This window comes from Furipterus horrens, unplaced genomic scaffold (genome assembly GCF_987537825.1).
Source record: "Furipterus horrens unplaced genomic scaffold, mFurHor1.1.pri manual_scaffold_6, whole genome shotgun sequence".
Taxonomy (NCBI): Eukaryota; Metazoa; Chordata; class Mammalia; order Chiroptera; family Furipteridae; genus Furipterus; species Furipterus horrens.
The window spans coordinates 125,260,649-125,285,842 of record NW_028327176.1 but is presented as its reverse complement, the minus strand read 5'-3'; the positions used below and the strand labels follow the sequence as shown (position 1 = coordinate 125,285,842).

At 35.7% G+C, this 25,194-nt stretch overlaps 1 pseudogene across 1 annotated transcript; it reads left to right on the top strand.

Moving 5' to 3' along the window:
* Nucleotides 1–759: 759 nt before the first annotated feature.
* On the top strand, nt 760–24,045 carry LOC150007370 (lebercilin-like; annotated as a pseudogene). Its single transcript, XR_016512025.1, has 7 exons — nt 760–970; nt 5,167–5,690; nt 14,632–14,769; nt 15,723–15,819; nt 16,526–16,665; nt 20,554–20,686; nt 23,143–24,045. The product of XR_016512025.1 is annotated as a lebercilin-like (transcript).
* Nucleotides 24,046–25,194: the final 1,149 nt, after the last annotated feature.

The window sequence follows — 25,194 nt, the reverse complement described above, 5'->3', positions numbered from 1 at the left end:
AATATTTCGCCATTTAATTTTTGGCCTCCTATTTTTCTTATGGGGTGGAATGGGTTATTTATGTGTTAAGGATGGTAACCATTTTCCTGTTGTGTTGCAAGTGTTTTTCATCAAGTGTTTTAATTTGATTAACATTTACATACTTTAGTTTTACATTTTTATGTAGTCAATCTTAGATCTATTTTTCCTTGTTCTTATTAGCAGGCTGGTTCTTTACCAGCCCACCACACTGACCCCCCCCACCCCCACAAAAAAAAACACTGGTTATTTGATCATTATTCACCTGTTAAAAATCAGCTTTTGTATTTATTATAAATCTTAATATTCAAGGGGGTCAAATACAGTTAACATTTATTCAGAAGCAGTTATATGTCAGGTACTGTACATGTTCTCTTTCTTAACTATGAGAGACTTTTTCCAAATATTGTAAATAACTTAAAATATAGACAAATTAAATTATAGCCTCTTTTTAAAATTGTAAGTAGTATATTATTTAGCTTTTAGTATCTTTCATTGTAATTAACTGTAGAAATCTATTTCATGAAATATGATGAGTTTCCTTCTCCCTTCCCTAACTGTAGAGGAAAAAAGTATTTCTTCTGCTTGTTAATGTGAATTGTGGAGTACAGAGATATAGAGAAAACAAATTGAAGAGATATAAATATTTTCACGAGGATCTAAAGACTCTAGAAAGTGTTCCTCAGACTTCTCATGGATTTTTCTGGAAGAAAGAATCTGTGAAATTATGTGAATAGATTTATTTTCAAAACCATGGGGGAAAGAGAAAGAAGTCCAGATACTGACCAAGAACGTAAGACAGGCGAACACCATTACTGTTACTATTCATCTGATTTTGGAACTACACCACAGTCTTCTGGCCAGTCATCACTGGTCAGTCTTTCCACACCTATGAGTATCAAGGGAAAACATCCTAAAAGACAAATTTCAAATAGCCAAGTGCATCACCAAGGTAAGCATTCTTTAAGAGAATCCAGTAGACCTAGAAGACTCCTTTTGATTACTTAGGAAAGCTTGTATGAAGCAAACTCTGTTATTCTTATGTATATTAATATAAGCATGGAACAGCTTAATTTACATTTTAAATAGAATATATATTTTTTAATTTAAGTGTTGCTCATGGTGTTGTGCATTAGCCTTTGTTATATTCAAAGTCATTCTGTATACAAAAGAAAGAACCGTAATTAAGGCTCAGCATTTTGTTTTCTTCCTACATAAATGCTTGTTTTGGAGTTTTATCAGTACTGTAAAGGTAAAAACATATCAAAATGTTTGTACCTTAATTTGTCTTCATTTTTAAGAAGTAGTGAAAAGTATTGCTATAAAATGGTTAAGGGGCAATTCTTTTTCACTGAGTAAAATTAATTCCCCTAGTAATGCAGTGTTTACTGCAAAAGTTCAAATTAACCCTAGAAATAGAATTTGGGACTTGAGATCACCAGTCTGTTTTCTATTTAACTGTATTATAATGGATGCAAGATTAGTAATTAGAAATAATTTTTCTGGTTAAAGTGTTACTAGGGTGGAACTGGTACTAATACACATTTGACTACGTAATATTCTAGAAATCTCTGCATCTTAAATCCCCGGTGAAGAAAACCCCAGTGTGTACTTAGTAATAAAATGTGTGAGTACCACAAGTACACCATAGAAAATGAGCTAAGTTAAATGAAGTGGTTATAGTGTGCATTAATAAATGCGGCACAGCTGTAACAGCAGTAGCTTGGAATGGTGGGAGTGGACATTGCAAGGCATGGAGTGGTGAAATTGAAATCTGGAAAGGAAAACAGGGGCCAGATCATGAAACAACAGCTTGAATCCTATGCTAATACATTGATCGTTACTGTGGGGGAATAGTTAAGTCATTGATAAGATTTAAGTAGGGGTATAATTAAAATTGCCTATATAGATTTTTACTTTGCAAAGTAATATTTGCTTTCTAAAAAACCTACAAGAATATGTTTCTTTTGAAAACAGCCCTTTCATGGATCCCTGATCTCACTTCTCAGAGATGCTCATATTTTTATCAATTGGGTGCTAGTCTGCCAGTCTGCCAGTCCTTCCTTCACTCTCTTCCTCCCTTTTCCTTTTTTTTTTTTTGGACAGTGCAGTGCTGCAGGATTTTGGCCTCTTCCTCCAAGTCTGTCTCAGTGTGAGCCTCTTGTTTTGATTTTGTGGTTAAGAGCATAATCTGATATTAAACTTTTGCTCTATATAGTTAAAAACAAACAGACTTTAGGATTAAATATTGGAAAATGCTTATTTATTCCCAATAAGTAACTTAAATACTTAGGGATTTATTGGTAGGAATTCTTTGATTTTTTTCATTCCTTCCCCAGGGCAGTTTCAGAGTCCACACAATTAAGGAGTCAGAACTTTTTAAGCCTTATCTTATTTGAAAAGATCACTGAGAAAAAGCTGTGAAAAAATGCTAACATCACCTATAAGAATTTCAATTATGGTCTTCAATCTGACGTACAGTTTTCTGCTTTGCATTGTCTTCCGAATTAGAATCTATGGTAACTTGTCTATCCTAGATCAAGCAACAGGACCGAATTAACACCTTTCCTTAAACACTAAGTTAAAGTCCCTTGGTTTATGCTTCAATCACCAGTGTAGACTAAACTAAGGAAAGAACAAACGTGATTAAAACAGTATCTTGAACACTTGAATTCACAGATTTGCGTGGTTGGTAGCAATTCTTTCTCCTTTTTATTTCAGCACATTTTATTATTTTAAAAAATAAAATTGTGTTCCATCACAAGTTATGTATATGACAAAATTTAACAGTAGTTTAATAATTATGCATGTTTGTATATTACACATTTATTCTACTTGTTTTATCAGTAAAATAAACATCTTAAGTTTTTGGTAGCTACATAGTTTATCTTTACAACATTTTTTAAATGTCATATTTTATTTTTAATTCTTGAAGTAAGAAAAAGAGGCATTATTTTCTCATTCTTGTTTTTGGTGGTGACTTAAGGAGCAGATGAATAATAATATCCATGGCAGTCAGTCATATTTCTTCTCACCCTATTAGCACTACATTTCGTCTTGATAGCTTTAAAATTAAAGTAAAAAAAGGTTGATGAAAACTGGTAAAAATTTTTGAGTTCAAATTAAGCATACTTTTATTAGTTTGTAGTCATACAAACAGAATATGCTGAAAGTAAATGTTCAGATTTTTAGGATGTCAAGAAGTTGGTTGTGATAGCCTTTTCTGTCTGACTGAAAATTTTTATCCTGATTCTTACATAGGCTTCAACTTTTAAATAAACAAATTTCTGCTGAGAGAAAATTTTGTTTGTAGAGCGATGTAACTTTTTACATAAAATTCAGAGATTTGGAATGATTAACATTTATCTCTCTGTATAATCATTTTATGTATAAAGTTTCTGTCATTCCAAGAGCTGAGTATATACTCCATAATATCATACAAATACCCAAACTCTGTTAATTCAGTTTGTTGGAAAAGAAAGAAAATTGAAATGATGAACTGTCCGATTTAAAAATACAATGCAAGTCACAGTGGAAATACAATGCAAGTCACAAATGCAAGCCACACATACAATTTTATATTATTTAGTAACCACATTTTAAAAACAGGTGAACTAAATTTTAATATACTTTATTTAACCTAACTTACCCAAAATGTCACTAAATATAGTTTATATAAAACCTTGTGTTTGAAATACTCTGCATTCATCTTGAAGACAGAAGTGTTTGAATTCCAATGTGCATTTCACAGCTGTGGCGTATCTGTTTGTACTACCTATACTTCAGATTTCTCAGTAGCTGTGTGGGGCTAACATTGGATAGTATAATTTTGAAGTTGCAAGTAGGTTTTTTCTCATTTATTTTTATTACCATTTCCTTTGATGTATTCAAGCATTATTAGAGCTGAAATTCCAAATCAGTATACATTCAAAACACTTTCTTTACAATCTGTCTTTTTAAATGAAGCTTTATGTTCAATTGCAAATGATACCTGCTAATCTTTGCTTGTTTACATAATGGAATTAGGGTATTCATCGCAGGTGAGGTAAGTAGGGAAAGGCTGGATTTTCTAGTTTTTCTTTTCTTTTTTTTCCTTTATTACTTTGGAATGCAGTTCCTTCTTGGAAAAAAAAAAATGCAGTTACCTTGGAGCTTAAAGTTCATTATTCTGAAGTGTGGCCGGTGTCCAGAAGCATTTTTTTAAAAGGCAGGTGTTCTGTATATGGAGGCCTAAGTTTAATGAGCTTTTAGTAAAAATAATAACATTCCAGAATTTTGTGAAATGTTGAAATGTAATAAGTACACTTTAAGGATTTCATATGCTTATATTTTTAGGATGTAGTGTTTAGTTTTTATCTTGTCCTCAAATTATGTCAGATATTTTTGAAATGAACATCACACTAAAGAAAGCCCCCGAGAAAGCATTTAGAATTACATTGGTACTGCTGAAGTTCTTATTACTGACACAGAATATTTATGGAGAATTTTGTTTTACAAGTATACTTGATTTAATCTTCAGAACAGTATAATTATGTAGGTGGTGGTATCCTCATTCCATGGTCGGAAAAATGGACCTGGAAAGGTTTAGTTGAATTGCCCAAGGAGTTATTTAGTGGTAAATCTGAATCCCAAACCCAAATTTTCTGACTATACATGTTGTCATCCTATTTCACCAAATAAAGAAAAAGAGTTCTAATTAACTTAGAGAAAACTTACACTTCCACATTTCAAATGATGATCTTGGCCAAATATCTTGGCACAAATTACTTGAATATCACAGTATTTTGTCTATTGTTCATTAGGCACTATGCTAATTTTGATGAAGCCCAGGTTTGAATTCTGACTTGTCATCTTACTGTAAAGTTAAATATGGTAAATCCTAATATAAAATAATTCCCTATAAACTATTGTGGTATAATTTTGATGGATCAGAATATTCTTGAACTTTCAGAAAAGATTCCAAACCTTTCTTAATAAAAACATTATATTAAGAGCTCTAAGTAAAATCTGATATTTAACTAAATATTGTAAAATCATATTTTAAGGAACAAAATAACTAAAGAATGATACGTATCCACCTGCTAGGATGAAAAGTAGTGCTACATTTGGTACAGCTTTCACTTCACATTATTATTGTTTCTTTTTTAGCCCCTAGGAAACCAAGTCCTAAGGGCCCACCAAACAGAAAAGGAGTGGGATTTTGCTCTCAGAGCCTCAGTAGGGAACCACCTCGGAAAGGTACTGATCTTGGTACAGAACAGGTTCTTTCTGCAAGACTGCTAAAAATCAATAAATTGCGGAATGAAATAATTGAAGTCCGGGTCAAATTAACTGAGGCGCTAAAAGAAAATAAAACTTTGAAAAGGCTTCAATACAGACTTGAGAAAACCCTGAATAAATTTGAATATACAGGAGATGAAGTCTCACAACTTATTGCTCGTCATAATAATGAGATTACAGCACTCAAAGAACTCTTAAGAAGAGCTCAAGTGAAAGAACAGGCGACTGAGAAAAGGTTGAAAGAAACAGAAGATGAACTGTGTAGGACAAAATGTTCCCTACAGAAATTCAAAAAGACCTCTGAGGCTAGACACCTACCTGAACGAGATGATTTGGCAAAGAAAGTAGTTGCAGCAGAGTTAAAATTAGCCAACAGTGAAAAAAGAATCAAGGTAAAATTTCTACAGCTTCTAATTGTGCTGTCTTGTATTTTTCATTGGGCGTTTAATGTGCTCTAGTAAGGTAGCTTATTGAAGTTCATGATTTGCTTGGAAACGAAGACTTTTTTTTTAGAATTATTTTCCTCAGAGATTAGGAAAAATTAAACATTGTATTTTTAAGAGAAAGATGCAAAAGACTGTATACATTAAGGGCCAGAAGTTAATGGATGAATGTTTAATTCTGTGGATCATCGTTATTTGGGGGAAATACACTGTTTATGTGATTGTTTCTCTAAATTGAAAATACTGTATAACAGCTACAGTGTTTGAAACTGCCATTTTGGGACTATTGTATAGGAAATGCCACATGAGCAATACTTTGTTTTTATTTTTTTGAACATTTCTGGAAAACATCTTTTGGAGCAGGTGTGCCCTTACTCCCCCAAATGAAAACTGATATGAGAGGTGGGTGGAAGAATGTTGAGTTACTAGTCTGAAAATACTGCAGATGTTTTTTAAACGTTTGTTTTTTTTTTTCTTGAAAGAGGAAAAGGTACTACTACCCCATAACTGTTACACAGGGAACTTATATTAGAAATTACCTGCTATATATGTGTATCAAACGGAAGACCTGGGTTAAGGCTAGAATTGCTAATAATTGGCATGTAGTTTGGAAAGCAAAGGTAAGGAAAAACCATGGGAATAAAGTTTGCTGAGAGCTCTCTGAGCAAAGGGAAGTCATAACTATAAATAAATTAGCTTTTTGTAATATATTAGGTGTTTTTAATACAGTCATACCTCGGTTCTTGTTGGCTTCAGAATTTGTCAAACACTGTACTTGTCACATTTTGATGAGAAAAAAATGTTCCGGCACTCTGCTCTTGGCTCAGGATGTTGCACTTGCTAGAACTTGTATGAGTCACAGCGCCGCCCCACAAGAGAAAATGCTTCACCATTGGTTACTCCTCGTTTTTGGCACTCATCATGAGTTCTGGAACGAATTAACAACGAGTACCGAGGTACCTACTGTACATGGCTGAGAGCTTTTCTCATAAATGGAAGTGAGATTTTGTCAGATGCCTTTTCTGCATCTACTGATATGATTATGTGATTTTTAAACTTCATTTTGTTTATGTGGTGTATCATGTTAATTGATTTGAGGATATAGAACCAACCTTGCATCCCAGAAATAAATCTCACTTAATCTAGGTGTATGATATTTTTAATGTATTGCTGAAATTGGTTTGCTAATATACTTTTGAGGATATTTGCCCCATCTATGTTTATCAGGGATATTGGCCTCCAATTTTTTTTTTTTTAGTAGAGTCTTTGTCCGGTTTTGGAACAGGTTAATGCTGGCCCTGTGAAATAAGTTTGAGAGCCTTCCATCCTCTTCAGTGTTTTGGAATAGTTTGAGAAGGATAGGTACTAATTTTTTTTCTTTGAATCTTTGGTAGAATTCTCTTGGGAAGCCAGCTGACCCAGGGCTTTTGTTTGTTGGGAGTTTTTTGATTACTGATTTGATTTTGGTAGTAGTTATCTGTCTGTTCACATTGTCTGTTTCTTCCTGATTCAGCCGTGGAACATTGTGTGTTTCTAGGAATTTATCCATTTCATCCCGGTGGTAAAATTTACTGGTACGTAATTGTTCCCTATTATTTCATTACAGTCCTTTGTATTTCTTTGATGTCAGTTGTCACTTCTGTTTCATTTCTGATTTTATTTATTTGGACCCTTTCTCATTTTTTCTTGATGAGTCTGGCTAAAGATGTGTGACTTTTGTTTATCTTTCGAAAGAGCCAGTACTTGGTTTTTATTGATATTTTCTTCTTCTTTTCCATCTTCTTCTCCTTCTTTCTTCTTTTTCTTTTTTCTATTCTGTTATTCCCAATCTGATCTTTATTATTTTTTCTTCTATTCACTTTGGGCTGTGTTTGTTCTATTTCTAATTCCTTTAAGTTTAAGGTTAGATTGTCTATTTGAGATTTTTCTTGTTACTTGAGGTAGGCATGTATTACTGTATATTGCCTTTTAAGAACTATTTTTTTACTGTGTCCTCTACATTTTGGGCCATTATGTTTATATTTTCATTTGTGTCAGGTATATTTTGATTTCTTCCTTGATCTCATTATTAACCCATTCGTTGTTTAGTAACATGTTATTCAGTCTCCAAGTGTTTGTGTGTTTTTCAGTTTTCTCCTTGTACTTGATTTCTAGTTTTCTGCCATTTTGATTGGAGAAGACTTCTGATATGATTTAAATCTTCTTAAATATTGACATTTGTTTGTGGCCTATCATGTGGTCTATCCTGGAAAATGTTTCATTTACACTAGAAAAAAATGTATTGTTCTGCTGCTTTGGGCTGAAATCCTCCCAAAATATTATTAAGTGTCTGTGTCACTTAAAATATCAATTAAATGTATGTGTCATTTAAGACTACATTTTTCTTTTTTTTTAAGTATATTTTAAAGTATATTTTACAATAGTTCCAATTTTTTCCCCTTTGCTCCCCTCCGCCCAGCACCCCCCTCCCCCAGCAATCCCTCCCCCAAGTCCATGCCCAAGGGTCGTACATACAAGCTCTCCCGCTTCACCCTTTCATATATTCTTCTTCTTCTTCTTTTTTTAAAAAACAATTAATTATTTTAGCAATAAAAAATAACAATCCCTCCCTCTCAGACTTAAAACCCTTTTTAATCTTATAAAGGACAATGGGCGAAGGTCTCAAGCTCCTCTAGCTGCTTCAAGCTGGACATGGTCATTGTCCAACCTACCCTTGGGTCCAGAAATCCCTAATAAGAGTGGGGGTGTGGAGTGTAGGGTGGCCTTCCCACATGGGGAAGGATCATGCAGATTCCAGGTCAGTTGGCTATCCCCAGACAACGGTGTGCTTGGTTTAACAGGCTGGCATTCTTGTTGTATTCTGGGGGCAACAGATTTGGCAACAGGGTTAAAAGACATCATTCAGTCCGTAACCACTAGATGACAAAAGGCAGGAAATAATTTTTCAACGTCCCACATTAGGGTAAAAAAGGACTTCCTTGGAGGAAGGTGTGCCAGACACATCTCACCTGTCCAAAACTTTTTTGCCCACTAAGTTTGGGCTGAGGGAAATATTTTAGGTTTCCCCACTCTCAGACATCTGGGCTCTTTCGTCCAAGCCATTAAAATAGAAAAGAGAAACCAGTTTTAAAGTGAAGCCCACAGACCACCCCATATTTCGCCAACCGAGCCACTTAGTTCAAGACAACTTTTTATCTTGTTGATTTTCTGTTCAAATGATCTCCATATTGATCTCCATGGGGTGTTGAAGTCCCCTACTATGACTGCATTACTGTTGATCTCTCCTATTATATCTGTCAATATTTGCTTTATGCATTTAGATGTTCCTATGTTGGGTGTGTAGATGTTTACAAGAGTTACATCCTCTTGTTGGATGGATCCCTTTATGAAATGCCCTTTTATCTGTTTTAACAGCCCTTGTTTTAAAGTCTATTTTGTCTGAAAGAAGTATTGCTACACCAGCTTTTTTAAAGATGTCTATTTGCATGACATGTCTATTTCCATCCTTTTATTTTCAGTCTCTGTGTGTCTTTCAATCTGAAGTGGGACCCTTGTAGGAAGTATAAGTACAGGTCTTGTTTTTTGATCCATTCAGCCACTCTATATGTTTGGATTGGAGCATTTAATCCATTGACATTTAAAGTAATTTGTGCCAGGTACCATTTTGTTAATTGTTTCCTGGTTATTTTTGTAATTCTTCTCTGTTCCTTTCTTATCTCTTGTTCTCTTCTCTTGTATGTTGATGACTTTCTGTCGTGTTGGTCTGGATTCCTTCTATTTATTTCTTGTATATCTCCTGTAGACTTTGGTTTGTGGTTACCATGTGCTTCACAGATTCCAAGCTATGTTTATATCTGTGCATTTTAAGGTGATTATTGCTTAAATTCCAGCACATTCTGAAATCACTACATTATTTTACTCACCTCCTCCATGTTTGTGTTTTCATTATTTTTTACTTTTGTGTGTTTCTTAATTTATTGTTATAATTACACATGATCTTCCTACTTTGCCTCTTAACCTTTGTACTATATAATGGGTTAATCTACTGCTTATTAAGTGTTTGTCCTTGCCAGTGAAAAATTTTTTCTTTCCTCTATTTTCTTATATGTTTCATCATTTCTACTTAAAGAAGTTCCTTTAACTTTTCTTGTAATACTGGTTTAGTGGTAATGAAAACCTTAACCTTTTTCTTGTCTGGGAAACTCTTTATCTACTTTTGGATTCTAATTCATAGCCTTGCTAGGTAGAGTAATCTTGGTTGTGTCAGTACCTTCTGATCTGCAAAGTTTGGGTTGAGAATTTGCTGATAGTCTAATGGGAAGCTCCATTGTAACTAACTGCTTTTCTCTAGCTACTTTTAATAGTCTCACTTTGGCATTTTATTTATGATATGTTGAATGTAGGCCTCTTTGGGTTCATCTTGTTTGGGACTCTCTGAGCTCCTTGGACTTGTATGTCTATTTTCTTATCCAGGTTTAGGGATGTTTTCGGTCATTATGTCTTCTGATAGGTTTTGAATTCCTATTCTCTCTTCTTCTGGTCCTCCTATAATTCAAATTTTCGTGCACTTGATGTTATCCCAGAGGTACCTTAAACTGTCTTTATTTTTTCAGTTGTTTTTCTTTTTGCTGTTCCAATTGGGTGTCTCCCTCCACCTTGTTACAGATTCCTGGTTCAGTCCTCCTCTTCATTTAATTTGCTGTTGATTCCCTCCCGTATATCCCATTTCATTTATTGTATTCTATATTTCTTTTTTAAGATTTCATTTATTTATTTTAGAGAGAGGGTAAAGGGAGGAAGAAAGAGAGGGAGAGAAACATTGATGTGAGAGAGACACATCAGTTGGTTGCCTCTCATATGTACCCCAACTGGGGACCGAATCCACATCCAGGCATGTACCCTAATTGGGAATCAAACCAATGACCTTTTGCTTTTTGGACAGTGCCCAACCAACTGAGCTGCACTGGTCAGGGTGTATTCTTCATTTCTGTTATTTTTCCCCTATGGTTTCTATCTCTTTGTTGAAGTTCTCACTGAGTACATCTATCCTTTCTCTAAGTTAATGGAGCATCCTTATAATCAGTGTTTTAAAGTCTGTATCTGGTAGATTGTTTTTCTCTTTCTAGAGCTTTGTCCTGCTCTTTCATTTCTTCATCTCCCCATTTTGGCTGCTTCCCTTTGTTTCTGCTACATATCACAGATATTTACTTTTTCCTTCCTTGTTCTAACTTTGGGATTAACTTGTCTTTGGTTCATTGGAGTGTAAAGCTAAGTTGTTTATTTGAAGTTTTTCTGGTTTCTTTGTTCGTTTACTGCTATAAATTTTTCTTTCAGAAGTGCTTTGGTTGCATGCCACAAGATTTGCGTGTTGTATATCCGTTTTTATTTGCTTAGAAGTTTTTTTTTTGTTGTTTGTTTAACTCGGGCACCCCTATGATTTGGATGTTGGTATGTTTAAAGCTTAGTCTCAGAGGTTCCTAATCCTGTCCTCCTTTTTTTCAGTTCTTTCTGTTCTGGGTGAGTGTTTATTTCTTCCTTTTGTTCCAGTTGTGGATTTGAATCCTGGCTTCCTTCCCATCGCTGTTGGTTCCCTGTATATTTGTCTTTATTCCATTTTCTATAACCTTTACTTCTTCCTTTATTTGATGACAATACTCAATCATTTCTGAGCATACTATCACCATCATTTTGAACTCTGCATGTGTTAGTTTTCTATCTTCATTTTGTTTAGTTCTTTTTCTGGAGTTTTGTTCTGTTCTTTCATTGGGCCATATTTCTTTGCCTCCTCAATTTGGCCGCCTCCCTGTGCTTGTTTCTGTGCATTGGGTAAGGCTGCTTTGACACCATGTCTTGGTAGTATGACCTAACGTAATAGGTGTCCTGTAGGGTCCAGTGGCACAGCCTCCCCTGGTTGAGCCCTGGCTGCTGTTGCAGATCAATGGGAGGGATTTACCCAGACCAGTCAGCTGCAGGGACTGGCTGTGACCACCGACCACCAACCTCCGCCTTCTGTGGAGGATCAGCTGTGCAGGGACAGGGTACTGATGCTCTGGCATGCTCTGTAGCTGTCCACTGGGTGCGCTGGCCCTGGGGTTTTCCGGGTGATTCAGGTCAAGGTTATCCGCTACCTGCATTTGGCCAGGGGCACCCTTCCTGAGCTATAAAGCAATCTGAGATGGCTGTTGCTTGTGCTGGGCTTGGAGATTTCCAGGTGAAGCCAAGCTGTGTATCTAAACTGGCAGCTGGTATTGCCCTGCCTTGAGCTCAGAGAGGCCAACTGTTGCTTGTTGGATGGGATTTAGGAAGTTGTGAAGCCAAGACCAGCCATTTATATGAACAAGCAGCTTGGGCGGGCCTGTAAATTGGGTGGGGTGGAGTCTCTGGGGAGCTCCAAGGCGGGTCAAACAGTGGTAGCCAGGTTGATGGAGTCTCAGATATGCCAGCAGTTTGCCAGCTCCATCTTAATGGATGTGGTTTCTTTAATTCCATAGTTGTCAAACTTCCACCTAGCTTGTTTTTTTTACAGTTCTGGGTGATGGTTCTGTATTTTAGTTGTAATTTTGATGTCTGCCTACACTGCCATCTTGACCAGATTCACCAATTATTTTTATTCACCATCAAATGTTCCATCTTTTTATCCTCCCCCTTATATTTCTGATGTCACAAATTATCTTTCATGCTGTGATTTTGTTACCAAGTTGTAGTTATAGTTATTTTTAATGTTCTTTCCCTTTAAACTTCATGCTATAATTGTTTAACATACTGTTCTTAAAAAATGTTATAGTTTTTCAATTTTGACTATCGCCTTACAGTTTTGTGTACTTTTTGTTTGTTTGTTTGTCATGTCAAGTTGAAGAGCTTCTTTCAACAGTTCTTGTAAGGCAGGTCTAGTTATGGTGAACCCCTCAGCTTTTGTTTGCAAAAACCTTATTTCCTTTTCATATCTGAAGGGTAGCTTTGCTGCTGGAGTATTCTTGGCTGGCAATTTTAGTCTTTCAATACTTTGAATATGTTCTTCCCCTCTCTCCTGGCTTATAGAGTTTCTGCTGAGTATTCTACGATAGCCTAATGTTGTTCCTTTGTGGGTTCCCAAGGTGTTCTTTCCCACTCCGTTGCCTTTGAAATATGTTCTTTGCCATTGACTTTTACTTGGTCTTTTTTTTGTGTTGAGATAATGTAGTGTTTTTATTAGCTTCATGGACTTGAATGTACAGTTTCTCTCTCAGGTTTGAGAATTTCTCAACTCTCATGTATTTAAGTCTCTGCTCCCTTTTTCCTCTCCTCCTTTTGCTTTACCCATTAATCTAATTTTGGCTCTCTGAATGCAGTCTGACAGTTCTTGTAGGTTTCTTCACTTGTAAAAGATCTTAGTTCTCCTGTTCCACATGAATCATTCCTAAATTCCTATCCTTATGCTAGCATATTTTTTCATCTGATCTCTTCTCTTCCCAGTTTTTTGTAAAGCATTCTTCATAATTGCACAATCTTTATAAAGTACTCCTTTTACCATTAATTTTGTTCTGAAGCCATTGTATTGCCTTTGAGTTTTCTTTATCTTGTTAGATTTCTTTTTAACAACTATTTTGAATTCTTTATCAGTGAGATCACTATGTTCCATATTTTGGGGTGTGATTGTTAGGAAATTGTCATTTTCTTTTTGTGGTATTATGTTACCATATTTTTTTTTATTGTTTCTGATGAAAAGTCCCTCTGCTGCTGCATTTGAAGTAGTGAATACCTTTGTTCACTTTGATTCTAACGGTTTAGCAGGTTCATAATTAGGAGGTTTTCTTTTGTTTTTCTAGAAGGTGGCTCTATAGCACACATTTTGCTTTCTCTTACCTCACCAGTCAAGTTGGGAGCTCATGCATTAAAAAAAACAACAACAACAACAAAAAACACTGGAGGAGAAAAAGATATGGTGGTAGTATAGTGAGGGGAGGTGTGTGCAGCTTTGGGTGTTGCCCATGTTGGGGGATCCTCCAGTGGATCTTTTGTCAATATCCTGGGGTGCACAGAAGGAAACATATCCCTTCATCTCTCTTTGTCTGCCTTCTTCCATTTCTTTTCCTCCACCTGTGACTGTGGTCTCTTTCAGAGAGAGCAACAGGTTCCTCCAGCCTCAGCATGCATAGCAGGGCCGACCTTCCACTCACTGCCTTCACCCTCCACATCCTCTGCCAGAAAGGTCATGCCGACCTACCTGTGGTGCCACTGTCGCTCTCCTGGTTCTGCAGCCTTCTCTGAGATGCAGTCCACCTACTTTTGGGTGTACAGATGGATGGATCTCTTGAGTATCTTGTGCTGTGCAGAAGGGCACTTTTGTTCATTATGGATGTCCAATTAGTTGTAAATCAGAGGAGAGGAAAAAAGAATGACTCACGCCACTGTGATGTTTTCACCTAAAAGAAAATATTTTAACATAAATTATTTCTTAAACTTCATGGAACATGTTGAAGACCATGGAGATGCCTATTCTTTTTATTTAGAAATATTTTACAAGGTAATCTCTGCACTTTGAATAGTGCTGTGTAATTTTACACAGCTATCTTCGTATCTGTTTGCCCAAACAATGATTCTCAAAAGCCCGTGTTTTTTATCACGGCCTTTAGTTGTCTTTTGCTCCCAACTTAAATGACTATCCATATATGGCATGCCTCAGACAAATGCTTAAGAAATTATAAGTCATCGAGAAAAACAAAGAAAGAAATATAGCCTAGTACTAAATTGTCAGTCTGTTTCACAGTTTATTTTATTTAGAAACCTAATCCCAGCCTGGTTTGTATGTCTTGTACAGTGCTTCTAAAAAATCATTTTGATGCTAAGTGAAATATTTTGCTGTTTGATTATTTTTAAGTACAATTTTTATGTGTTTGCACACATATCATAGAAAGTAATGAAAAACCTTGAACTGAGTGAAAACAGTTTCCAACGGCAATTACTTGCTGAAAGGAAAAGGGCGTCTGATGCTCATGATGAAAATAAAGTTCTTCAAAACAAGCTGGACCAACTACGTCATAAACTACAGGTGAGCACTCTACTTTAAATTTCATTATTTCTCTCTATAATATATATTAGATGAAAACTCAATATTTTTACAACACTGTTACCTTTCATATTTATAAGTGGGACAGTATCATTTACAAAATTCTAACACCATATTTAGCACTTATCAGGAAAAGGTTTGTTGATATAATCACTATAACGCATATCAAAAATAAAACATTGAATACACTAAGAGGAATTATATAACTGAAATAATTTTTTAAATTCTGAAAATAAATTATATGGGAACTGGAGTTTTTCTCTTACATGGTTGAATAATCCAAATAATCCAGTCTTCTTCCTCAGATAACTCCATAATTAATTAATTTTAAAGTTATTGTAAATAATGCCTTTAATTTTCAAAGTATTTAGAGGAAGCATTCAAATTAGTTAGTTTTGTTAAAACAGCTGTTCTTAATTCTCTTCTGAGATCATTTATGGTTTGAAATTTTGTGCGAAATTTAGTGTTTATGCATTATCTTGCATAGAATTTTTACTTTTTAAATCAAATTCTCAGAGAAAGTTGTAGCCCCAAAATGGTCAAGAACATTTGTGTTTGTTTTTAAAGGTTTAATTTTTAACTCATTAATAATTTATAACTAACATTTGAGAGATGCTAACTAATTTTTTGTCTTTTTGCTAAAACTGTAAGACAATACTAGCTATCAGGAAGGAGTGAGTAGAAAATGAATATTGCCTTATTTCCTCTTACTTTTTTGACTGCGAGTGTATATTGGACTTGGTCGGGAGAGTCATTGCTCTACCCAGTCCTAAATATCCTAGAGATATTCCTTTCTATAGTTAGATAAATACAAAGGGAAGCTGAAGTAGGCATATTCCAATGTGGTAAGTAAAATACCAATTGACAAGGGAAGGATTTCTGTTCGTTTTTAAACTGAGTGTCTGTGTTCTTAATTGTACTGGGTTTGTTTTCAGGAAAAGGAGAGAGAACTGGACACAAAAAACATATATTCTAATCGTCTACCAAAGTGTTCTCCAAAGAAAGAAAAAGAACATGTTTCAAGAAAAAATGGTATAGTAGCTATTATTGTTGAAAAACATGTGGTAGCTATTACTAGCAACAAAATACATTCTGAAATAAAAGGAAGGCAAAGGGGAAAGAACTACATTGAAATAAATTTAATTTTCCTTTAAACTATTGACTAATTTAATATTAAATAGTTTTCAGAAATTCTTCCAACATTCTCAAGTTTTTACCCTGAGTTCATAGAAGTTATATTTTACGTAATTTCTAAAAAGTTTTCTTTATAAGCCCACACCAAACTAGAGATTATAGTATAATGAACCTTTATTTACATATCGGCTAGCTTTAACAGTTAATACATTTTGCTAATCTTATTTTAGCTATTTTAAAAAATATTTTCCCGAGTATTGTAAAGCAAAATCCAGATCTTTTATTTCACTCATAAATACTTTGGTATTGCTATGCATATCTTTATCTTTTTTTAAACAAAAGTATAACTTCACTCTTCTGTAAATTACAAAAGTTTAAAAACATAAACTTTGTAAAAGCTTAATAGGATTTACCAGTCAGAATTGTCATCAAATTACATAATTGCCAGTAAATCCTAGAAACGAAAACTAATGTGAGTAGTCATGGAGCTGAGCAAAACGTGCATTACCTCATTTATATGGTGAATATTTATACCAGCTGAATTCCATATATTTTAGCAATATTAACTACAATTAGAAAAATTATTTTATAATTTCCATGGTAGCTGCATGCCAATGTGATTTTACATACCAGTGTACAAAAGGAGTACAAACCAGTGAAGACTCCAAGCTGGAAGAGCTTCCTAGTACACCCGAAAGAGTTACGTATTATGAAAAGAAATGGGAACCCAAACATCTTTCTTTGGTGAGTTTAGCAATATGATTAGGTACCAAAGTCTAGGTTTGACGTTTTTTCCAAAATACAATAGCAAAGATTTTAAAATTTCAGCAGTGACACTAATGCTATATCTATAAATATGCAACTAGCCTTTCAAAGAGACAGATAACAATTTGTATGTTTTTATTAAATTCCTTTGGATTGACCTTAGTTCACATTGCATCTTTCAAATGCTTTATTAAGCGTGTTTGTACCTTCTGGGTTGAAGGTAGAAGGGAAGAAAATTTTATTTTCTAAGTTTCTCACCTTGTATGTACCTAGATAGTCTCTAAAAACCCTCCTTGCTTTTAAGTTTAAAAGCAAATTAGAGTAGTTTTCAAATGATTTGTTAGAATTTGACTACATTTAACTGGGGGGAGAATTTTACAAGTTAGCTGAATGCTGAGCAAAGTAATTGCAGTGAAATCTGACTTCATACCATTCGAATTAAAGTGCATACAGTGGGTCTGTGTTGGACCTTCACTTAAGAAGACTAGTATTCTCACTACTGGAACGCCCTTTTCTCTACGAGATTTTCTCTTTAGTGTTTAAAATCCAAAAGAAACACCTACTAGAGAGCCATCATACTTACTTCATCATAATTCTGTATTTTCGTGCCTTGTAAGTTTCCCCATGACTCTGAGGTCTCCTGTTGTGTAAAAGAAAGGATGAACTGATTTGGTTCCTGTGCGTACTCTAGTTTTTTGTTTATTAATTTTGTTTTAATTTAAACAACTTAGTTGTATATGATGTATTTCTTCCTATATTTACACTCTCATGGAGACTAGATATAATGTTAATTAGTCTTTTTGAAAGGATAAAATGTGAACTAATAAAATAATTCCTTTTTTTAAAGTTTATTTTATTGATTATGTTATTACAGTAGTCCCAATTTTATTCCCTTTGCTCCCCTCTGCGCAGTACCCCCCTTCCCTCTAGCAATCCCACCCTCTTTAGTTCATGTCCATGGGTTGTGCATATAAGTTCTTTGGCTTCATCCTTTCCTATATTATTCTTAACTTGCACCTGTCTGTTTTGTACCAACAAATTATGCTTCTTAATCCCTGCACCATTTCCACATTTCTCCCCTTCCCCTCTCCCAGCTGATAACCCTCCAAATGATCCCCATACCTGTGATTCTGTTCCTATTCTGGTTTGCTTAGTTGGATTTTGTTTTTATTTTTTAGATTCAGTAGTTGATGCTGTAACTTGTCATTTTAACGTTCATAGTTTTGACCTTCTTTTTCGTACGTAAGTCCCTTTAACATTAAATATAATAATGACTTGGTGATGATGAACTCCTTTAGCTTTACCTTGTCTGGGAAGCACTTCATCTGTCCTTCCATTCTAAACGATAGCTTTGCTGGATAGAGTAATCTTGGTTGTAGGTCCTTGCTTTTCATCACCTTGAATACTTCTTGCTAGTCCCTTCTTGCCTGCAAAGTTTCTTTTGAGAAATCAGCTGACAGTCTTATAGGCACCCCTTTGTAGGTAACTCTCTGCTTTTCTCTTGCTACTTTTAAGACTCTCCCTTTATCTTGAACCTTTGGCTTTTTAATTATGATGTGTCTTGGTGTGGGCTTTCTTGAGTCTAGCCTGTTTGGGACTCTCTGTGCTTCCTGGACTTATATATCTATTTCCTTTGCCAAATTTGGTAAGTTTTCCTTCATTATTTTTTCACTTAAGCTTTCACTTTCTTGCTGTTCCTCTTCTCCTTCTGGCACCCCTATGATTTTGATGTTGGTGTGTTTAAAGTTGTCCCAGAGGTTCCTAAGCCTCTCGTTTTTTTCAATTCTTGTTTCCTCATTCTGCACTGGTTGACTGTTTTTTTTCTTCCTCCTCCTTATGTTCCAAATCATTGATTTGAACCCTGGTTTCCTTCCCTTCGCCATTGGTTTTGTGTGGATTTTCCTTTGTTTCATTTAGCATAGCCTTCACTTCTTCCTTTATGGGTCTGCCATAATTAAGCATATCTGTAAAGCCTATGACCATCTTTCTCACCAGTGTTTTGAACTCCAAGTCTGTTAGGTTGGCTATCTCCTTGTTGCTTATTTCTCCCACTGGAACCTTGATCCATTCCCTCTTTGTGGCCATACTTCTCTGTTTCCTCATCTTGACAGGCTCCTGTGTTTGTTTGTTTCTGTCTCTTAGGTAGAACTGTCACTCCTGTTACATTGTAAGGGGCGGAGCCTTAGGGATTCGTCAGTACAGGGCGACCCATTTCACCACGTTGTGGCGCTGTATGTGGGGGAGGGTTCCGAGAGGGAACAATGCCACTTGCTCAGCACTCGTCCCTTTTCCAGGAACTTCTCCCACTTCTGTATGGGACTGGCACCTCTCTAGTTGTTTCCCTGGCTGTTGTTCCCACGGTCGGTGGGTCTGCGGACGTTTTAGGACCGTGGGGCCCTTTAAACAAGCGGACTCTGCTGAGAGACCAGCTGTTTCTTCCTCTGCCCCAACCTTCACTGGTTTGCACAGTCAAAAGCAATGAGGCTTTATTTTTCCCCGGCGCTAAAATTGTGAGCTGTGCAGTCTGTCTAAGCCTCCATCTTGGCTGGAATTCCCCAAAGTAATTCTTTTAAGGTGATGAAAATATTTGGTATTTATAAGTTTCAATAGGAGGCAGCTTGATATCGAGAAAAGAGTATAGCCTTAGGATTAGCATTGCTTTTTAAATTCTGGTTCTGACATTTTCGTTGTGTGACTTCTTGGAGCTTCAATTTCCCCAGTTTATTAAATGGGGGTGTGTTACCTTTTAGGTTTGTGGGAATAAGTAATCATTAAGTTTATGAAGTTCTTAGGACTGATCATGACATTTTATAGAGCCTCAAGAATGTGTTAAAGTGCAGGCTAAGTTGCTATTGGAAAGAGACTCAGAATACAATGGCTCAAGAAAAATACAAGTTTCTTTCTCTTATAATAGACTGAAGGTCAAAGGGTAGTCCAGAAGAGGCAGAAAGTGTTGTTTCATGGTACTCATCCTCTGTCTTATTGCTCTTCCCTCCTAATCTCTGTGCTTGGAACTGGCTCACTACCCTTATGAGAAGGAGAAATGAGGAGGTGAAGGGCAAGCAGTCTTTGCTTTTACAAATGTGATCAGAAATTATATACATACTTCCATTCATACCCTATTAGTCTTGTCTAGCTGCAAGGGAGGCAGTCAATATAGTCTCCAGTTGAGCAGCCCTACGCTCTGCTAAAATTCAAGGTATTTGTAACTAAAAGGAAGAAGGGGAAGATGGATACTAGGGAACAGTGCTCTACTACACAAGTCTACTAATAATAGATATTTTACTTTCATTAGGAAAAATTATACACGTGAAAGAAACCATATGAAACAAGGAATTTCAGGTTATATTTTTTACTTGATTTAAATATTACAGAATTAATTAATTGAAGGCTTTTGGCCTAAAGGTGTAGGTGAGACTCATATCCTAGTATAAATGAAAAGATTCCATGTAATTTTCTCTGCCTGTGTTTTAGTTTAATGCCATCTCATTTGGCCCTTATAGTTGGTTAATAGCGTTTCCAGTTAACCGAATTAATCAGATTTTGTTGTGAAATGTACAAAGCAAGAATACTTCTGAAACTTCTCTCTAATTTTATGTAGGGTAGTGACTTTATTTCTATTATATTGGTTTTAATATAGCTTAGAAATGCTTCTTTAAAAGTTTAAATAAAGTAAATAAACGTGTGCTTTTGAAGCATCTTTCAAAGGGTGGTAACTTCTGATTTATTAATTTATTAGCTGAAAATTTGCTTTAATTTCTAACTTAGTTGGTATCATGCTTAATGGGAGATAAATCTGTAATATTTAAGTAGCTTCTTTTCCTTTTCTTCATGTGAACTTGCATTTTTTAAAAAACCATGTAATAGGACCTGAAATCCGAAGAGAGAAATGAACATGAAGAGACAGGGATTCTAAACCCAGTTGTGCAAAGAGAAGAAAAATTTGTTAAAGGTCAAGGAATCCATGTTTTAAAACAAGAGGCTGAGAAGCTGGAGTATGGTAAGAGTTTGTTTAAGCATGTGATGAGTCAGCATCCCTTGGGAAAGAAAGGGTTAACGTCCCCTAATGCCTTCCAGGTGAAGAATGACTTGGATATACAGAACAAGAAAAGGTTGATACAGTGTTAAGGGAAGGTTCTATCAGGAATCACAAGCATTTGAATGAAGTTACTAAAGAAAGCAAAAAAAATGAAGAGTGTATTTCAGTTGCAGTTTGGGTTAGGGAATAACGACAAAGCTACCTTCAGAAAATTCAGACAAAGGGAAAAGAAATTCTTTGTGTATTAACTAAAGCATGATGAAGATATAGCTGAAGTATAGCTGTTTTTATTGGCTTGACTTTGAAACTCTCTAGTGTGTAGAGTAGCCCAAGAGTTAAAATCAGTGAATTATGAGGTCCCGAATATATTCCTATAATTTTTCTTTGGTTTTAATTTGTAAAGTAAATCTTTAATGTGTTCAACCATTAGTGTGGAAGTTCAGTGAACAAACTCACATGATTTCAGATACTGGAAATGAAGTTCAGGAATAAATTTATTTCCATCTGGATAAAATGTCTTAAAGGTATAGGTGAGACCAAGCCTTTGAATGTATTCTGTTAATTATATAGTAGATGCTTACAGAGAAAATTTTTTCCCTTTAAAGTTAATGGAACATAAAATCATGACTTAATTGTTACGTAAATTAATGTATGTATATTTGTGTGTATTTAAAACAATGTAACAGTTGAATGGAAGCTATATTTACATCACTGTTGGCTAATGCACAAAGGGAGATGCTTTCTCATGTTAAACTACAGAGTAGAAAATCGGGTGTTACGTTCAATTCTGTCTAGGTTCCAGGAAAAGGAATAAAGTATAGACTGTCACTTTCCTTGTCCTTTTTGACTGACTTTTTTCCCCCTGGAGTCTATATGGAATGATCTGACATCAGTGAGAATGTATGCCATTTACTACAATTACATAGTGTTCTTCTATTTTTTAATATTTTAAATGTTTTTATTTGGAAATAATATCAAAATTAGAGCAAAGCAGCAATAATAGCCAAAGAACTGTTTAAGATTAAGTTGTATACCTCATGCCCATACCCTAAAATATTTCCATGTCTATTTCTCCAAAATAAGGACATTCTCTTACATTGTGTCATTGCGGTATGGTAGTCTACCTCAGGAAATTTGACTTTGCTACAACCCATTTCTCTAATTGGCTGCCTATACTAGTTTTGTCAGCTGACACAGTATTGTCCATTATAGCATTTTCTTATCTGGAATAGCTTCTTCGCCTTAAAAAAAATATTGTGAGATCTACATTACTGATGAATACAGACCCTTTTTGTTTATTAATAGAGTGTTCCTCGCTTGAGATTTATCTGAAGTGTTCTCTTAGATTCAGGTTAATGCATCTGTTGGCATACTGCATAAGTGATGTGTCTTTCTAAGGGTATGACATCAGTGTTACAGAGCGAAAGGGGCTTCTTTCATGTGGCGCCTTGGTGTAAAACCCAACAAGTAGTATTGAGGAAAACAGGTTTTTATTTACAATATTCCAACCTGGGGAGGAGTGTGAGCACTTCAGCTCAGAGCCCTGTTCTTGCACAGGACCCAGCACTTCCCTTGCTCCCTAAAAGGCTAGAAGCCAAAAACATGCCCAGAAGTTCCCCATCCCTTATCTGTCAGCTGTCTCCTTTAGGAACTGGGGTACGATGTCACCAGCCTCCGTATAACCGTCCAGGAAAACATGTGCCATGTTGCACTGGATCACGCATGGTTCTCCCTTTGCCCTTTTAAAGCCCTATGGAGATCCTAGCTAAAACGTCTGCCGCATAATTTTAAATCCCTGACTGCAGTGGGCGCGGTAACCAGTTCTAACCATTCACAGTTCCTTGTACAGGCTCTGTGTGCTCTCTGTACCATTCCCTGGTCCAAAAACCCCTCCCATCTTCTTGGGGCCTTGGAAGTATCAAAGCCATTTATGTAAGAAAGACACTAGCCACTAGCCACAGGCATGTGGAGGCATCTTAAAAGCTGTTTCCTTTTCCCCATCCCCCAACCCTCAGGCTCTGGAGATTTTTGGACACCCCCACTCTGTAACGTCAGGAGTTTCAATTTACTTTTAAGTTTTTTAAAAAAGTATTTTCTCCATCCATCCCACCTCCCTTTATTCAGTGTGCAGCACTATAATATCAGGTATAAGAAATGGGCAGAGAACCTTCTTCCCCACCCCTTTATTTGAAGAACAGAATTTTTCTTTAAATGTGAATTGTGAAGCTTAAACACAATACACATTGATTAAGCAAATTCTTTTTGAATCCAGAATATCAAGTATAGAAATGAAATTCATGGTGTCCCTTTTCACTATACTATTAATACCCAAATTAAATAAAGACTGTTGTTTTGTTTTGAGAGATGAGGTTTCCAGTTTAAAAATATTGACTGCTGTAAAATTTCATTTTATACAGACTGGGAAAGAGAAGAACTTGCTAAAAATCAAAAAGACAAGACATCTACGCTGAAGAGAGAATCCAAGCCAGCATTGGAAACTGGAAGATACCAAGCGAAACTGTACCAAATTCAAGAAGAGGAAGAAGAAAGACTGAAGAGAGAATTGCTACTTGCTAAACTGAATGGAATCAACAGAGAACTCCAAGATTCTCAGAATCTAAAATTTCCTTCTCTACCATTGCTACCAGATTTGCAATCTGAACTGTCCTCCCTGCAGAAAAGCCCCAAAACATACATGTTCTCTGAATCCTCAGAGAGATTATTCAATAGCCATCATTTGCAAGACATCAGGCTTTTAACCTCAGATGGAGACGGCCAGAGTCCAGGAAATAGCAGAAGCCCAGTCTCTCCAGATCAGCTTGTATTTGGCAGCTATGTGCCTTCATTTGCAAAAACATCAGGGAAGTCAAATAGTATAGAAAAACTCAGTAAGGACAGTGTAGATGTAACTACAAGAAAAGAGAAAAAAGCTAATCTGATGGAACAGCTCTTTGGTGCCAGTCACAGCAGCACCGTTTCCTCTAAAAGAAGTGACCAGAGCTCTCTGGCTGCGGGCAAAGGAGACTTTGACCCTTTAAGTTTCCCCCCTGGGGACAAAAGCAGCAGGAGTAGAGAACATAATGAAGATGACGTTTTTCCTCAGCGAAGGAAGTTTTAATCCAAGCATACAAAGATTAAAAACCGCAAAGCATAAACCAAGACAAATTATTAAGTTTAAACCTAAAATTAAGTTATAGACTTAGAAGCACCATGATGTAAACTATTAAATTGGAGATTAAAATGTACAGAACAGGTTTCTCTTTATGAACAAACCTTAGAGTAATTTTTTTCTAAATGTCAAGTTAAATTTTTTATTTGTACTCAGAACTCTTTTAATAAAAGTTAGAAACACACTGTGACTCTTTGCTTGAATGATGCCTTAGGTCATGGGAATGTCGTGGGAAAAAGACCTGCAGAGTTAATTTTTATTTCATTATTCACCTTCTTTTTCTGTCCAGTATTTTTAGCTGAAGTAGATGAATTTGCCTAAGATCTCATTAGACAGTATGCTAGTCTTATCAGATAATTATAGTTTTAATTAATCCTCTCACCCCTAATAGCTATCATAGTGGCATATATTGCTCATAATATTTAAAAAGGTGGGGGTGAAGAGAATTACATTGAATCATAAACTTATTTTATGGCTGACTTGCTGGGGTTTTTTTTTAACCTTCTTCATCTCATATTCAGGCGTACTAAACTGCTGGTATCCCTTGCTGGGTGTTAATTGGGTACCTGCCTGATAAAAAAGGAAAGGGAAATGCGTATTAGGGAAACTATATGGACTTTTAGGATTAAAAAAGGTACCATATATTGTCAAGAAAGAACCTGCCTTTAAAGCTTTTTCCTTCCTACACAATAAACACCCTTTTCACAGTAAAGTCTCCATTATATCCTTTGGAAGTGCTCTCCTTTTAGTAAAGAGTATGCATTCATTCATTATCCTGGGGGACACGATTTTCATTGAGTTAGATATGCGCTTGTTTTTGACTTAACTTTTGGCATCTGAATCCAAAAATGACCCCAGTTTTTATCTATCACATCAACTTTTTTTTTTTTTAATTCTATTACATTTATTAAATAGTGGGTTTCCACCACACATGGCTTTTTAAAAAATCCAGGCAGGTGGAAAACCAGAGAGGATGACACATTTGGAGCTCCCTTCTTCCCAATACACAAGTATTTACATTTCAGCAATTGGACAATCCTGGCTCAGAAGAAGGCAGCAAGAATCCAAAAAAGGTGGAGGAGGAGACCCCAGGATAACAAACAGCAAGACTTATCCCCCACCCCACCCCCGCAAAAAAACCCATCCACCCCATCCTAGTGTACTCTGGTGGTGTCCATCTCCCATTCCTTCCCAAATCTTGGAAGTAGGGTTTCTCTTCACCAGAATAAGAGCACTTGGAATAACAGAGTAGGGTCCCTTCACCAAAAACAAACAAACAAAAATTAAAAAAATAAAAAGC